The 16,224-nt window shown below is 40.5% G+C and overlaps 2 long non-coding RNA genes across 2 annotated transcripts in view; one reads left to right on the top strand and one right to left on the bottom strand.

Moving 5' to 3' along the window:
- LOC132510114 (uncharacterized) overlaps positions 1-16,224 on the bottom strand; it is a 44,502-nt gene that overhangs the window by 2,124 nt on the left and 26,154 nt on the right. The window contains exon 2 of the long non-coding RNA XR_009537237.1: positions 7,522-7,741. This is a non-coding gene — a long non-coding RNA (uncharacterized LOC132510114). The remainder of the gene's footprint in view (positions 1-7,521; positions 7,742-16,224) is intronic.
- Positions 11,015-12,879, top strand: LOC132510113 (uncharacterized). The gene is made up of 2 exons (XR_009537236.1): positions 11,015-12,013; positions 12,502-12,879. It is a non-coding gene; the product is annotated as an uncharacterized LOC132510113 (long non-coding RNA).

The following is a 16,224-nucleotide window of genomic DNA, read 5'->3' as shown; positions in this document are numbered from 1 at the left end:
CTTTTTTTTTTTTAATTTATTTTTGGCTGCCTTGGGTCTTCATTGCTGCATGCGGGCTTTCTCTAGTTCAGGCGAGTGGGGGCTACTCTTCATTGCAGTGTGCAGTCTTCTTACTGCGATGGCTTCTCTTGTTGTGGAGCATGGGCTCTAGGTGCATGGGCTTCAGTATTTGTGGCACGTGGTCTCAAGTTGTGGCTCATGTGCTCTAAGCCCATGCGCCACAACTACTGAGCCTGAGCTCTAGAGCCTGCAAGCCACAACTGCTGAGTCCAGGTGCCACAACTACTGAAGCCTGTGCACCTAGAGCCTGTGCTCCACAAGAGAATCCAGGACAATGAGAAGCCCACACACTGCAATGAAGAGTAGACCCCACTCACTCCAACTAGAGAAAGCCCATGCACAGCAACGAAGACCCAATGCAGCCATCCATAGATAGATAAACAAATAAATAAATAAACCATGCCCTTTGATTTAAAAAAAAATAAAATATTTAAAAACCAAAGTAGGCAAAAGGAAAGAAAGGATAAAGAGCAGAAATTAATAAAATAGGAAATAGAAAAATCAGCGAACTCCAAAACTGTCCTTCGGATCAAGAGAATTGATAGATCTCTAGGTAGATTGATCAGGAAAAAAAAAATTACCAATACGAGGAATGAAAGGTGGGATGGCACTAAAGACATTAAAAGGATTATATGTGATATTTATTTATTTTGTTGCACCAGGTCTTAGTTGTGGCAGGCAGGCTCCTTAGTTGCAGCATGCAGACTCTTAGTTGTGACATACATGTGGGATCTAGTTCCCTGACCAGGGATCAAACCCAGGCCCCCTATCTTGGGGGCATGGAGTCTTAACCACTGTGCCACCAGGGAAGTCCCTATATGTGATATTTTAAACACTTTCCAACAACTCTACAAAAACCAGAAATTGAGAAAAAAATTTCTTGAAATACTCCAACTACTCAGGTTCACTGAAGAAGAAATGAGTAATCTGAAATGCCCTCTATTATAGATATTGAATTGGTAGTTTAAAATTTTCCTACTATGATTTCATGCCAAGATGACTAATGACTTCTTCTAGACATTAAAGGAAGAAATAATTCCAATACCACTCAAATTATTATTTTTTTTCAGATGGAAGTCTTCTCAGCTAGTTTTGTGAGATTATCTTTAACTTGATACCAAAATCAGGCAGTACTGTTAATAGCAAACTGCAGACCAACACCCACATGTACATAGATGAAAAACATCCTTAACAAAATATTAGGAAATTCAAAACCCTGTCATAATTTGGGATAGAAATGATCATCTTTCAGGTGATTAAAGATGCAATTTACTGTGAAAACATGGTAATACAATACCTGCATGTACCAAAACAACTTCACGTGGGAAAAGCACAAGGGATAGAACTTCCTGGAGAAAATGACCAATCTGGATCTGACCCTGTGCTTGATCAGATCTCCTTTGATTTGAACCACTGATGCTCTGTTTTTTTCTTTTACAAACTGCATTGTAAATACTGTCTTTTCTATAAACAATAGTCTGCCTACTCCTTGGCCAAATATGCTCCTTGCTTCTTTCATGTCTCTTACTTTTGTGTGACAGTTTTTCAAGAGACTTTTCTGTACTCCCTGTTTTCCTATCCTGAACTCTTATTTCGTTTCTGTGGGATCTCACCCTGTCTTATGACTGATATACCATCTAACGGTTCTCAAATGGATGTATTCAGCCAAGTTACTTCTCCCAAATTTCAGATTTGTACCTAACTCCTACTGGACATTATTCTTAGATGTCTGGCAGGTACCTGAGACTGAATAGGTTCATAACCAAGCTCCTTCTTTTATTTTTCCATATCTTGACTTTATTTATTTATTTATTTATTTTGTGGTATGCGGGTGTCTTACTCTTGTGGCCTTTCCCATTGCAGAGCACAGGCTCTGGACGTGCAGGCTCAGCGGCGATGGCTCATGGGCCTAGCCGCTCCGTGGCATGAGGGATCTTCTCATACCAGGGCACGAACCCATGTCCCCTGCATCGGCAGGTGGACTCTCAACCACTGCGCCACCAGGGAAGCCCTTGACTTTATTTTTTAATATAGAAAATGCACTTTTGGAAGCCAACACTAATTTTCCCCCTAACATAATTCTTTACCTGTTAAACAAAATAAAGTACTGGGACTTCCCTGCCAGTCCAGTGGTTAATACTTGGCCTTCCAATGCAGGGGGTGCAAGTTCAATCCCTGGTTGGGGAGTTAAGATCCCACATGCCTCGGGGCCAAAAAACCAAAACATAAAACAGAAGCATATTGTAACAAATTCAATAGACTTAAAGTACTAATTCTATATACATCACATGTACCATACAAAAATGTATCCAAAGTTTCTATTTCCCTAAAAACCTACTCCAGGGGCTTCGCTGGCAGTCCAGTGGTTAAGACTGCACTTCCACTGCCAAGGGCAGCGGTTTGATCCCTGGTCAGGGAACTATGATCCAGCAAGCCACATGGTGTGGGCAAAAAGAAATAATAATAAAAAATTTAAAAAGTAATAAAAACCTACTCCAACTTCAACCTCCCCTATTTCTCTCAAGAGCACCTCATATTCCAGTTGTCCAGGAAAAAATTCTCAGACTCATCCTCGAAGCCTCTGTTTCTCTCCTCAAGTCTATCACATAGGAGTCCCGTTGCCTTCACCTTCCAAAGCTACCAGGGTTTGACTACTTTTCATCATCCACCCTGCTCCCTCCGAGTCACAACCACCATCATCTCACACTCAGAATCTTCTACATGGTTTCTGTGCTTCCACCTAGCCCCTTCCACAGCATTTTAAAAAATTTATTGGGGCTTCCCTGGTGGCGCAGTGAATTACTTCAAAAATAATTTTAAAAACCTTTGCTTTTGGGCTTCCCTGGTGGCGCAGTGGTTGAGAGTCCGCCTGCCGATGCAGGGGACATGGGTTCATGCCCCGGTCCGGGAAGATCCCACATGCTGCGGAGCGGCTGGGCCTGTGAGCCATGGCTGCTGAGCCTGTGCATCCGGAGCCTGTGCTCCGCAACGGGAGAGGCCACAGCAGTGAGAGGCCCGCGTACCGCAAAAAAAAAAAAAAAAACCTTTGCTTTCATAAAGACATTCTCAGGTTTTTTTGTTTTAAATTTTATTTATTGGTGGCACCAGGTCTTCATTGCTGTGCACAGGCTTTCTCTCTAGTTGCAGTGAGCAGGCGCTACTCTTCATTGTCATACGTGGGCTTCTCACTGTGATGGCTTCTCTTGTTGTGGAGAACAGGCTCTAAGTGCGTGGGCTTCAGTAGTTGTGGCTTGCAGGCTCTAGAGCGCAGGCTTAGTAGTTGTGGTGCACGGGCTTAGTTGCTCCACGTCATGAAGGATCTTCCCGGACCAGTGATCGAACCCGTGTCCCCTGCATTGGCAGGCGGATTCTTAATCACTGAGCCACCAGGGAAGCCCTCAGTTTGCTTTTAATGTCAGATTAAACATTGAACACTTTTGGGAATAAGATTTAATATAGTCTTTCTTTTCTTTTTCAGATTCTTCTGACTACAATTAAACATTATCCCTCAGGTACTGATGTGATGGTTTCTACTAACCTGGACTGGGTGATTATCTTCCTCACTCAGATGAAAGTTGGGATCCTGGGTAACTCCTCACTTCTTTGCTTTTATACTTTCACTTTGATCACTGGATGAAGTCTCAGACCCACAGAACAAATCCTCAACTAACTTGTCCTAGCCAACTGCTTAGTTCTTTTCTCCAAAGGGATCCCTCATGAAATGACAGTGTTTGGACTGAAATATTTCCTGGTTGTTGCTGGATATAAACTTGTGTTCTATTTTCATAGAGTAGCCAGAGGGGTTTCCCTCAGCACTACCTGCCTCCTTGGTGGCTTCCTGAGGGGAGGGGGAAGCTGGGGCGAAGTGAGAGTAGCATCGACATATATACACTACCAAATGTAAAACAGATAGTGGGAAGCAGCAGCATAGCATAGGGAGATCAGTTCGGTGCTTTGCGATGACCGAGAGGGGTGGGATAGGGAGGATGGGAGGGAGGCTCAAGAGGGAGGGGATATGGGGGTATATGTACACATATGGCTGATTCACTTTGTTGTACAACAGAAACTAACACAGTATTGTGAAGCAATTATACTCCAATAAAGATATATTAAAACAAAAACAGGGCTTCCCTGGTGGCGCAGTGGTTGAGAGTCCGCCAGCAGATGCAGGGGACACGGGTTCGTTTCCCGGTCCGGGAAGATCCCACATGCCGTGGAGCGGCTAGGCCTGTGAGCCATGGCCGCTGATCCTGTGCGTCAAGAGCCTGTGCTCCACAACGGGAGAGGCCACAACAGTGAGAGGCCCGAGTACCGCAAAAACAAAACAAACAAACAAAAAAAACAACTTTGTCCCAGTAGCTCTAAGTGGATGGAGGTCAAAATTAGAATCCCAAAGTACACTGGCTTCTGCTGTTCCTCTTGCTGGATCCTGAATCTCCTAGTAAATATGCATGTTGCTATAAAGGTGCATGGCCTAAGCAACACCAAAAATGTAAGTTTGGGAAAAGTATATGAATACTGTTCTGAGCCTACTCCAGACAAACTTACAAGCTCACTTCTGGCAAGGATAATATTTTTCATTGACTGTGTTTTTGTGTCTCATGGTCTGGGCTAGTGGCTCCACGATCCTTGTCCTGCACAGACACAAGCAGCAAGTCCAACACATTCACAGCAACAGCCTCTCCCTGAGACCATCCCACGAGGCCAGAGCCACAGGCACCATCCCGATCTTGGTGAGCTTCTTTGTTTTACTTTATTCTCTTTCTTCCATTTTGACTTTCTGTGTAGTCTTAAGTGTGAATCCAGCCCAATGGCTGGTGAACACATCTGTGTTCGTGGCTTTATGTTTCCCGACTCTCAGCCCCTTCGTGCTCATCACCCATGACACGCGTGTCTCTAAGTTACGCTTTGCGACGATTGCTTTTTTCTTCATGGAGTGTAATATGTCCTCTACAGGGCACTAAATTACCCTTTTCCTTCTTTATTCACATGCAAATGTCTACCAAGTGCCAGTTCTCTGAGGTAGCACTGCTCAGTTTGTGGGATCTTAGTTCCCCAACCAGGGATCGAACCCATGCCCCCAGAATGGAAGCACAGTCCTAACCACTGGACTGGCAGGGAAGTCCCATCTCCAAGGCAGTTTTTTTTGTTTGTTTTTCTTTTTAATTAATTAATTAATTTTTGGCTGTGCTGGGTCTTCGTTTCTATGCCAGGGCTTTCTCTAGTTGCAGCAAGCGGGGGCCACTCTTCATCACGGTGCACAGGCCTCTCACTATCGCGGAGCACAGGCTCCAGACGCACAGGCTCAGTAGTTGTGGCTCATGGGCCTAGTTGCTCTGCAGCATGTGGGATCTTCCCAGACCAGGGCTCGAACCCATGTCCCCTGCATTGGCAGGCAGATTCTCAACCACTGCTCCACTAGGGAAGCCCCTGAGGCAGTTTTGATTAAGGTAATGTATTAAAAATTGAATTATAAAAAAACAACAACAAAAAACAGAAACTGCCCTATTAGATTTAGCCAAATCGGGACCTATAGGTAAATAGTTATACAAAGACCGTGAACCTAGTTTTACCACGTCCTTCAGAAATGGCTGAGGATATTTAGAAATAGTATAAAACTTCCCTGGTGGCACAGTGGATAAGAATCTTCCTGCCATTGCAGGGGACACAGGTTTGAACCCTTGTCTGGGAAGATCCCACATGCCACGGAGCAACTAAGCCTGCGAGCCACAACTACTGAAGCCCATGTGCCTAGGGCCCATGCTCCGCAAAAAGAGAAGCCACTGTAATGAGAAGTCCGCGCACCGCAACAAAGAATAGCACGCCCCCCCCGCCCCACCGCACCTAGAGAAAGCCTGCCCGCAGCAACGAAGACCCAACGCAGCCTAAATAAATAAAAACAGAGATAGTATCCCTTGTCAGGGAACTAAGATCCCACATGCCCATGCAGTGTGGGCCTCCCCCACCAAAAAATTTTTAAAAAAAGTATTTCAACTTAAGATTTTACTTTACGTAAGATACTCAGGGATTTTATGGCACTATTTTTTTTTTTTTTTGCTTTTCTATATTACCACTGGAATTACATTTCATTTTTCTTTTTAAGTTTCTTTACTCAGTTTTATTCTCCTGTGGATATATAGGGGAGTCTTCCAAAGACTTCATGGGATATTCACAATTAACTGTGTGAGACTGGAATTCCTCTATGTATTTCAAACAAAACATCCTATTGTATCAGATTGAATGCAGAGGCAATATATTTCATTTCTTGAGAATGTATATACACACACATGTGTATACAATTGTGCACCAAATTTTTCCACTATAAAGCTTGCTCACACTATTTTGGGTTTACCTTTTCCATTTTTTTAAATAGAAGTTCATATATTCCCTAATATTCTTTTTTTAAAAATTGAAGAATAGTTGATTTACAGTGTTGTGTTAGTTTCAGGTGTGTAGCAAAGTGATTCAGTTACACATACATGTTAATATGTATCTTTTTTTTGATTCCTTTTTCTTATAGGTTATTACAAAATATTGAGTATATAGTTTCCTGTGCTATACAGTAGGTCCTGGTTGTTTATCTCTAATATTCTTTTTGCCTGTGAATACACAGTAGACAAAGAAGAATCCTTAATTCTCCCATTACTTCAAATCTCACAGGACTTAGGTTTGGGAGAGGGGTGAGTACTTTTCATGTCAAACCAATCCAAATGCTTTCCAGTTAGTAAACCAAGGTTGCCAGATGACATTTGCTGACTGCAAACATTGGGTCACTTTCTACTCCAATTCATAACTATAAAGTGAAAATTGTGTTCTAGGGCTTGATCCCGCTCTGATTAATCTCAGTTTACATGGGAACATGACGCACCCCTAGAGGAAACAATTCCTACCCTACCTTGATGGGATCCCCTCCCAGGCGAAACCACCTCAAAGTAACAGTAAATACTGACTTTGCTCAGACCCCTTCTTACTCAGTCCTTGCTACTCCTTCTATTTATCCTTTCCTTGTTCATTTTATATTTTCTAGCAGCAACAAGATCTGCTCAAAAGAGATCTTAAAAACTCTCAGATGGGGACATCCTGAGTGGTCTGTGGGTTAGATTCCTGGTCAGGGAGCTAGGATCCCACATGCCTCGGGGCCAAAAAACCAAAACAGAAGCAATATTGTAACAAATTCAGTAACGACTTTAAAAATGGTCCACATTAAAAAAAAAAAAAAAGGGACTTCCCTTGTGGCACAGTGGGTACGACTCCACACTCCCAATGCAGGGGGCCCAGTTTCAATCCCTGGTCAGGGAACTAGATCCCCCATGCATGCCACAACTATAAGTGCACATGCCACAACTAAGGAGCCCACCTGCCACAACTAAGACCCGATGCAACCAAATAAATAAATATATTTTTTAAAAAAACCCTCTCAGATGTAGTTCCTGTCAATTTGGAAAATCACACAAAACTTACCTGGTATTTGGAGATTAGTGAAGTGCCCTATAGTTTGCTCTTTTTTATCTTGTTAGATTCCAAGACACAGTACCAGGTTTTCAGGGTGTAATCAAAGCTCTTCCTCATGGTATAGGGGTCACAACTCTCAGAATCACTTTTTTGAGAATCCTCAGTAAGGTATGGTACTGCAGGAGACGCTGCTGTTACACATGCTGCGATGACCCTGGGAGTTTATAGACTGTGAAGCAAAACGGAAATTCGATTAAGCCTGACAAATAATATTTAAAACTAATGAACTTAAATTTACGTTTAGTTACATATGGGATGGACAACAGTAAAATGCATGAACTCTTTCTCCCCTGCATTAAAGAGAGATTCAGATTTGCACAATTGTCCATAATATACAACATGCTTTTCACTGGGCACAAAGGTAGACCAACAAACTTGATTCTTCATCAAGTTGCTTCAGCCAGACTTTTAGTTATTTTCTCAAAAAGGATCCCTCACACAATGGCAGCTTTTGGATTGAAATACTTCCAGTAAACTCTTCTATTTTCTCAGAGTGGCGGGAGGGGATGTCCCTCAACCCTATCTGCCTCTTAAGTGGCTTCCAGAGACACAAGAGAGGCCCCAATCCTCTATTTTTTAGGACATCATTTAATGGTTTTTCCTGATAGTGTTCCCTGTAGTGTATAATTCTTCGACATATAGTCGAAAATTTCCTGTATTATACCTTTGTATAAATGCAATCATATCTTATGGAATGTTTGGTCTAACTTCTTTCACACAATAAATCTCTGTAAGACTCATCCACGTCACTGCATGTTCTCTGTCTTACTCATTTTCACTGCTGTTAAGAATTCTATTGTCATAAATTATCTAGCCATTCTCCCGCTGCTGAGCCTTTGGGTTGCTTCCAGTTTGGGACAGGTACAACAATGATACTATACATGTTTTTGTCTACGTATTATAATGCATATAAGCAAATATTTTTCTAGGCTAGAAGTTCTCAAAACTTTTGATCTCAGAACACTTTTTAAACCCTTAAATGTAATTGAGAAATTCAAAGAGGTTTTGTTCATATGAATTATATCCATTGAGTGTTTTTTCCATTTAAAGATAAATCCCTCTGTAATCTATATGCAATCCATCTGCAATTGATTTTTTCCCTTATTTTATTGTGAAGGTTTCAAATAAACAGCAAAATAGAATAAATTTCATAAGGGACAGCTAGCTGTAAACGTAGCACCTGGCTCTATCCACCCATAAATCCATCTTATTTTTTTATACATTCAAAGTAAATTACGCACATCTGTACACTTCCCTTAAATAATTCAGCATGCTAATCACGGAGTTCAATATTTGTTTACAGTTTATTTATTTATTTATTTTGGCTTTGCTGTGCGGCTTGCAGGATCTTAGTTCCCCAACCAGGGATCGAACCCAGGCCCCCAGTAGCGGAAGCCCAGACTCTTAACCACTGGACTGCCAGGGAATTCCTAACAGTCCATCCTTTTGATATAAAATATAGATACAGTGAAATCCTCTAATTGCAAATGGATATTTACCAAGTTATATAGAACATTACCATCACCTAGGGAGTCCTCTCATGCTCCTTCCCAGTCAGCCCTCACCCCAAGTCCTAAAGAAAACAATGGTTTGAATTTATTTTTCCACCAAAGATTAGGTTACTTATTACAGAACTCTATATAAATGGAATTATTTGGTATGTACTCTTGTTGGTAAGGCTCCTTTCTCTCAGCAGTTTTGAAATCCATCCATATCAATGTAAATCATGGGTCCATCTCTCTCTCTCTCTCTCTTTTTAAACATTTTATTTATTTATTTGACCGCACCATGCCACTTGCGGGATCTTAGTTCCCCAACCAGGGACTGAACCTGGGCCCTCGGCAGGGAAAGTGTGGAGTCCTAACAACTGGACCACCAGGGAACTCCTGAGTTCATCTCTTTTCATTGCCAAGTGACAATATGTTATTTGGATACATCACATTTGCTTCTCCATCATCCTGTATGTGTATGTGTGTATATCCACATATATGTACATATACACACACACATATGATTTTTATTTTTAAATTTTAAATAATTGTAGGTTCATATGAAATTGCAAAAAAAAAAAAATGTACAGGGATGTCCCATGTACTTTTGTGCTGTTTTCTGCAATGGTAACAGTTTGCAAAGATGTACTAAAATATCAAGGATGGGGCTTCCCTGGTGGCGCAGTGGTTGAGAGTCCGCCTGCCAATGCAGGGGACAAGGGTTTGTGCCCTGGTCCGGGAAGATCCCACATGTCGCGGAGCGGCTAGGCCTGTGAGCCTTGGCTGCTGAGCCTGCGCGTCTGGAGCCTGTGCTCCGCAACGGGAGAGACCACAACAGTGAGAGGCCCGTACCGCAAAAAAAAACAAAAAAAAAAAAACAAAAACAAAATATCAAGGATGTTGCAAAAAACCTGCAAAATAACCAGGTTTTTTTCAGATTACACCAGTTTTATATGTACTTGTGTGTATGTGTACCTGTGTATAGTTCTATGCAATACCACCAAATTCAAGATGCAGAACTTTCCTGTCACCACAAGTTTCCTTTGTGCTACAATTATAGCCTCACCTTACCTATTCCCCCTGCTGCCACCCCCACATTCCCAGTCCCAGGCCACCACTAATCTGTTTTCCACCTCTATAATTTGGTTGTGTTATACGTTATACAAATGGAATTTTATAGTTTGTGACCTTTTAAGCTTGGCTTTTTAAATTCAGTGTAATGGACTTATGATCCGTGCCAAGTCATTGCGTGTATCAACAGTCATCCCATGTTACTGCTGTGTAGTATTCCATGCTATGGCTATATCATTATTCATTTAACTATTCTCTTGGTGAAGGATAACTGAGTTATTGCCAGTTTGGGACTATCACAAATAAAGCTGCCATTTGTACAGTGTGCAGATTTTGTATTATTATGTTTTCACTTCTCTGGGACAAATACTTAGGAATGCAATTGCTGCGTCATAGGGGCAGTGCATTTTTACTATTGTAAAAAACTTCCAAACTATTTCCACAATGGCTGCATCATTTTATATTCTCACAAGAAAGGTATAAAACTTTCACTTTCTCATGTTCACCAGCATTTAGCGTCATCACTATTTTTTCTCATTTTAGCCATTCTGATATATGTATCTGATTCTGGTTTTAATTTGCATTCCCTAATGCCTAATAATATTGAATATCATTTTATGTGCTTATTTGTCATCTGTTTCTCTTCTTCAGGTTCTGTCTTTTGTTTATTTTCCTGTTGGACTGCTGTTGAATTTTAAGAGCTCTTTATATATTCTAAGAACAAGGCTCTTGCTGAGTATTTTGTTTGCAAATATTTTCTCCTACTCTGTAGCTTGCCTTTTCACCCTCTTCACAGTTCTTCAATAGAGAAAAAGTTTTTAAATTTGAGGAAGTTTAACTTTTTTTCCCCATAGATTTTACTTCAGTTGCCATGTCTAAGATCTCTGCTTAGTCGTAGGTGAGAAAGATTTTTTTATGTTTTCTTTAAAAAAATTTTTTTAAATTACTTTATTATTATTTTATTTTTAGGAATTTAAATGTTTTCTTTTAAATTTCTTTAAATTGTTTTACAATTTAGATTCAAACCTGTGATTTATTTTGAGTTAATTTTTGTATATTCTTTGAGGCTTAGGTTGAGGTCGGTTTTTTTTTTTTTCCTATGAATGTCCAATTGCCCCAGCTACATGTGAATTGTTGTGTAGGATATCATTCCTCCATTTAATTGATAATGCAACTGTAAAAAATCAGTTGGGGGCTTCCCTGGTGGCACAGTGGTTGAGAATCCGCCTGCCAAAGCAGGGGACACAGGTTTGAGCCCTGGTCCAGGAAGATCCCTCATGCCATGGAGCAACTAAACCCATGCACCACAACTACTGAGCCTGTGCTCTAGAGCCTGTGAGCCACAACTACTGAGCCCGTGTGCCACAACTACTGAAGCCCACATGTTTAGAGCCCATGCTCTGCAACAAGAGAAGCCACCACAATGAGAAGCCCATGCACCACAATGAAGAGGAGCCCCCGCTCAACACAACTAGAGAAAACCCACATGCAGCAACGAAGACTCAATGCAGCCAAAAATAAAATTAATTAATTTTAAAAAATCAGTTGGAATCTATATGAAAAATTAACTGGAATCCTTATGAAATTCATCTAAATTGATTTTTTTTACATAAAGGCTGCTGTTTGAATAAATGATGCACCATTCACATACTATCTTTCTCTACAGGCATAATTTGAATGAAGGTCCTCCTTACCATGCCCATGCGTGATGTTACCTTCAGGAAATATTCTTTTATTTTCTTTTTTTTTTTTGGCCACGCAGCATGCAGGATCTTAGTTCCCTGACTAGAGATTAAACCTGTGACCCCTGCAGTGGAGGCACAGAGTCACTGGACCGCCAGAGAAATCCCCAGGATATATTCTTAAGTGAAAAAAGGGAGGTGAGTTATATCCACAAAAATTCAATTAACTATCAAGTTAAAAAGAAAAAAAGAGAATTTTATTCAAGCCAAACTGAAGATTATAAGCTGGAAAGCAGATTCTCAGAAAGGTCTGAGAACTGCTCTGCCTGTTAGAAGTTGAAGGCACAGTCATATACATTTTTGAGAGAAAGGATTGTACATCAAAATGACATATATTTTACATAAAGTCCACCAAGGATACAAAGTCCAGGTAAGCACATACAAAGCAAACAGCAAGTCACCATGACCCCCTAGAGAGCTGGGAATGAACACCATTTTAAGAAGTAACACTGCTAAGTGCAGAAGAAAGGAAAAAATTGATCATTACGATTGAGCAGGCACTTCCACCTTGAGAGCTCTGGTTAATGTGTAATGCAGATGCACACTGCACATTAGGGAGGGAGGGAGGAGGCTCAAAAAAACACAAAGAGAATTTTATGTGTAATTTTTCTTGTCCTGTCTTAAAGTATAAATTTTACCTCTGGGACTTCCCTGGTGGCGCAGTGGTAAAGAATCTGCCTGCCAATGCAGGAGAGACAGGTTCAAGCCCTGGTCCAGGAAGATCCCACATGCCGCAGAGCAACTAAGCCCGTGTGCCACAGCTACTGAGCCTGCGCTCTAGAGCCCTTGAGTCACAACTACTGAGCCCGTGTGCCACAACTACTGAAGCCCGTGTGCTTAGAGCCCGTGCTCTGCAACAAGAGAAGCCACTGCAGTGAGAAGCCCGCACACTGCAACAAAGAGCAGCCCTGCTCACCGCAACTAGAGAAAGCCTGCACGCAGCAACGAAGACTCAACACAGCCAAAAATAAATAAATAAAATAAATAAATTTATTTAAAAAAAATTTTACTTCCTCAGGTAGAGTGTACAGTATTCTACAATTATTCTTATGATTATGAAGGAATAAGAATATAAATAAATGTAAATAAACACACATGCACATATATACAACTGCATTTTAAATACATATTTTAATATTTTAAAATATTTAAGAATTAACTAGAATATTAAAAGAGTGATGGGGCAGAGACAAAACAGTATGGAGGAACAGGAATAGAATCTAGACATATGCAAATTTACCTGAGTTATAGTTTTGAATTTTGGACAAAAATATTTTATATATAATTATCAAAAAATATGCCAAAATGAAATTAAAACAATCAAATTCAATGACAAAATTATGACAAAACATATAAAATTGACCATATAATAAATCTGTAGTTTATCCATACAAAATTGTAATATTTCAAGTATATTTTAAAATATAAATTTTGATTGTATATTTCTACTGAAATACATGCATTGAAAATACCTATAAAGATCTTAACATTTTATGTGTAATTTTATTTTTCATAAAATATTGATATTAATATTTTGGTATTAATAAGTAAGTACAGTACACAGTGGAAACTGGGGCTTTGATCAAAAGGGAAAAAAAGAAATTGAAAAGAATTAAAGTAAACACTGTATAACTTTAAATTTGCTTAGAAGAATAAATATTAACTTGATCTGTATTTGATTTAAGCCATGTATATTTATTTTACCTCTTTCCATTAAACACATCTACATATGATGGTCCTCTCTGGAGTAATTACCATCCCAATTACTCAGGTGTGTTATTCAAATGCAATTTCTCACTCAAAGAATATAGTGTATTTTTAAAAATTGCCAATTCCAGATCTCAAGCAGGAAATGTTCAAGATAGAACATCTAGGGCTTCCCTTGTAGTGCAGTGGTTGAGAGTCCGCCTGCGGATGCAGGGGACACGTGTTCGTGCCCCGGTCCTGGAGGATCTCACATGCCGCGGAGCGGCTGAGCCCGTGAGCCATGGCCGCTGAGCCTGCGCGTCCGGAACCTGTGCTCCGCAACGGGAGAGGCCACAACAGTGAGAGGCCCGCGTACCGCAAAAAAAAAAAAAAGATAGAACATCTATTCAAACCAGGACACAAGGAAACTATCAGAGAACTGGGGTCACTTTAGGATGAGGATGCCACAAGATTCAACTTGAATAGAATCCCATTCCCCAATAAACATCAAAGAAAAGCACCTGAACAAGATTTAAACACAGCAAGTGTTTTAATATCCACATTCTCCTAATTGATAGAAAGCTACATTGTTTAAGGAATTGACTAGTTATTCTGGAATCTGAAAAATAAAGGGAAAATAGGAATCATTTCTCCTGCTTTTCCAGTACAGACTACTTTAGGGTAACCAAATAGAGAATAGGGAAAAGGTCTTCTTTACAGAATTCTAAGTGAAAATTCACAACTAGAAATAAGATATCAACATTTTGCTTCCTCTAATAATAGACCTACAGAATGATCATCAGTAACAACTGAAACCAGCAAACAACAGGTTGGTGGGAAACTGGTATTGGGGAAGCACATGGACTGATCAATCGTCACATCACAGAAAGAGCTATGTACATGTCATAATGGCACCCAGTTGTAGCCAATGAAAAAGACACTGTACTACCTCTGAAGTATCAATTGACAAAAAGCTGAACCTGATTTAGATTATCCTCTAGAGTTAATTCTGCATTTGTTGGCAATTTGAGAGAATGCGTTAGGCAACATCAAAAGGCAGTAGTTACGGAATTCCCTCGTGGTCCAATGGTTAAGACTTGGGCTTTCACTGCCACGGACTCGGGTTCATCCCTGGTTGGGAAACTAAGATCCCACAAACCGGGCTGTGCGCCCCCCCCCCACAAAAAAAAGTTGCAATTAGCTAATATACTGGTGGAAATGATCCTAAACAAATGATCCATTTTCTTCTTCAAAAAAGAAAAGAAAAAAAAAGTAAGAAAGAGAGAGAAAAATTAAAAGAGGCCTAAAAGACAAAATAGGTAAATGCAATGTAGGTAACAATGCTGAGATCCTGATTCAAATGATCTAAACCTTTAAAACATTTTTTCTTTTGATAAATTTGGGGAAGTGTGAACCCTGACTGTGCAATTTGAAATTGCAGTCTGAAATGCAAGAAACTGAAATCTCCTGTTCCTGTGGGCTCTATACTTGTCAGCCCTGCAGAGGAAAGAGCAGGGAGTGACGGAGGTGAGATCCCTGTCTTCAAAAGTTCACATCCAGTAAATAATGTGAGACATTCCTCTGCTCTGTCCATTCAGAGGTGATCATAGTTAATTTCATTTCAAACACAGAACAACACTACCGCGTGAAGAAATTTAAATAAAAGTGAATAGTGTAACTGGCACTCTCCTTGCCCCACCAGACACAAACTAACCCCCGTTAAAATGTTCATGTTTACATCCTGTCTTTCACATAATGTGCTTTACTATGGCAAATCAGCAAATTGTAGGAGCACCTCCATAAAAATTTTATGTATGTTCAGCAGCAGCTCTCAAATCTTCATATTGTCTCTGTCCTCCCATTGAGAATTCCAAGGAGGCAAGTCTAAGCCTTAAGGCTCATTTCATTTCCATACATAATGTAATCTTACAAGGGAAGGTGGGAATATAGTTAATATGGGCAGACATAAACCCATAAAGCAGGGGCGAATATATTCAAGCGGAAAACTTGTAGTTTCCAGGCAACCGCACATCCGGGTTCCGGTATCCACAGGCCCCACCCAACTCCATCTTTTAAAAAAATATTTGTTTATTTTTATTTTTGGCTGCATTGGGTCTTAGTTATTGCTTGCAGGCTTTCTCTAGTTGCAGCGAGTGGGGTCTACTCTTCATTGCGGTGTACGGGCTTCTCATTCTGGTAGCTTCTCTTGTTCCTGAGCATGGGCTGTAGGCACATGAGCTTTAGTAGTTGCAGCATGTGGGCTCAGTAGTTGTGGCTGGCGGGCTCTAGAGTGCAGCCTCAGTAGTTGTGGAGCACAGGCTTAGTTGCTCCCTGGCACGTGGGAACTTCCCGGACCAGGGCTCGAACCTGTGTCCCCTGCATTGGCAGGTGGATTCTTAACCACTGAACCACCAGGGAAGTCCCCCACCTTCTCATTTTAAATGGGCATTAATATGTGTTTATGGATTCAAAGCCTAGTAATTAGAATCCCATGTTGGAAACAAACATATAACTAAAAGAAGATGTTTAAATAAATAATGCACCATTCACACAACAGAATATCAACATTTGTAAAACTGAATGAAGAACCTCTCTAGACATGTGTATGACGTTATCTCCAGAAGAGAAGAGGAGATGGGAAAGAGAATGCATAGTATGCTACA

Source organism: Lagenorhynchus albirostris, chromosome 19, assembly GCF_949774975.1.
Source record: "Lagenorhynchus albirostris chromosome 19, mLagAlb1.1, whole genome shotgun sequence".
Lineage (NCBI taxonomy): Eukaryota > Metazoa > Chordata > Mammalia > Artiodactyla > Delphinidae > Lagenorhynchus > Lagenorhynchus albirostris.
The sequence above is the reverse complement of the archived record's forward strand: the minus strand, read 5'-3'. Positions and strand labels throughout refer to the sequence as shown.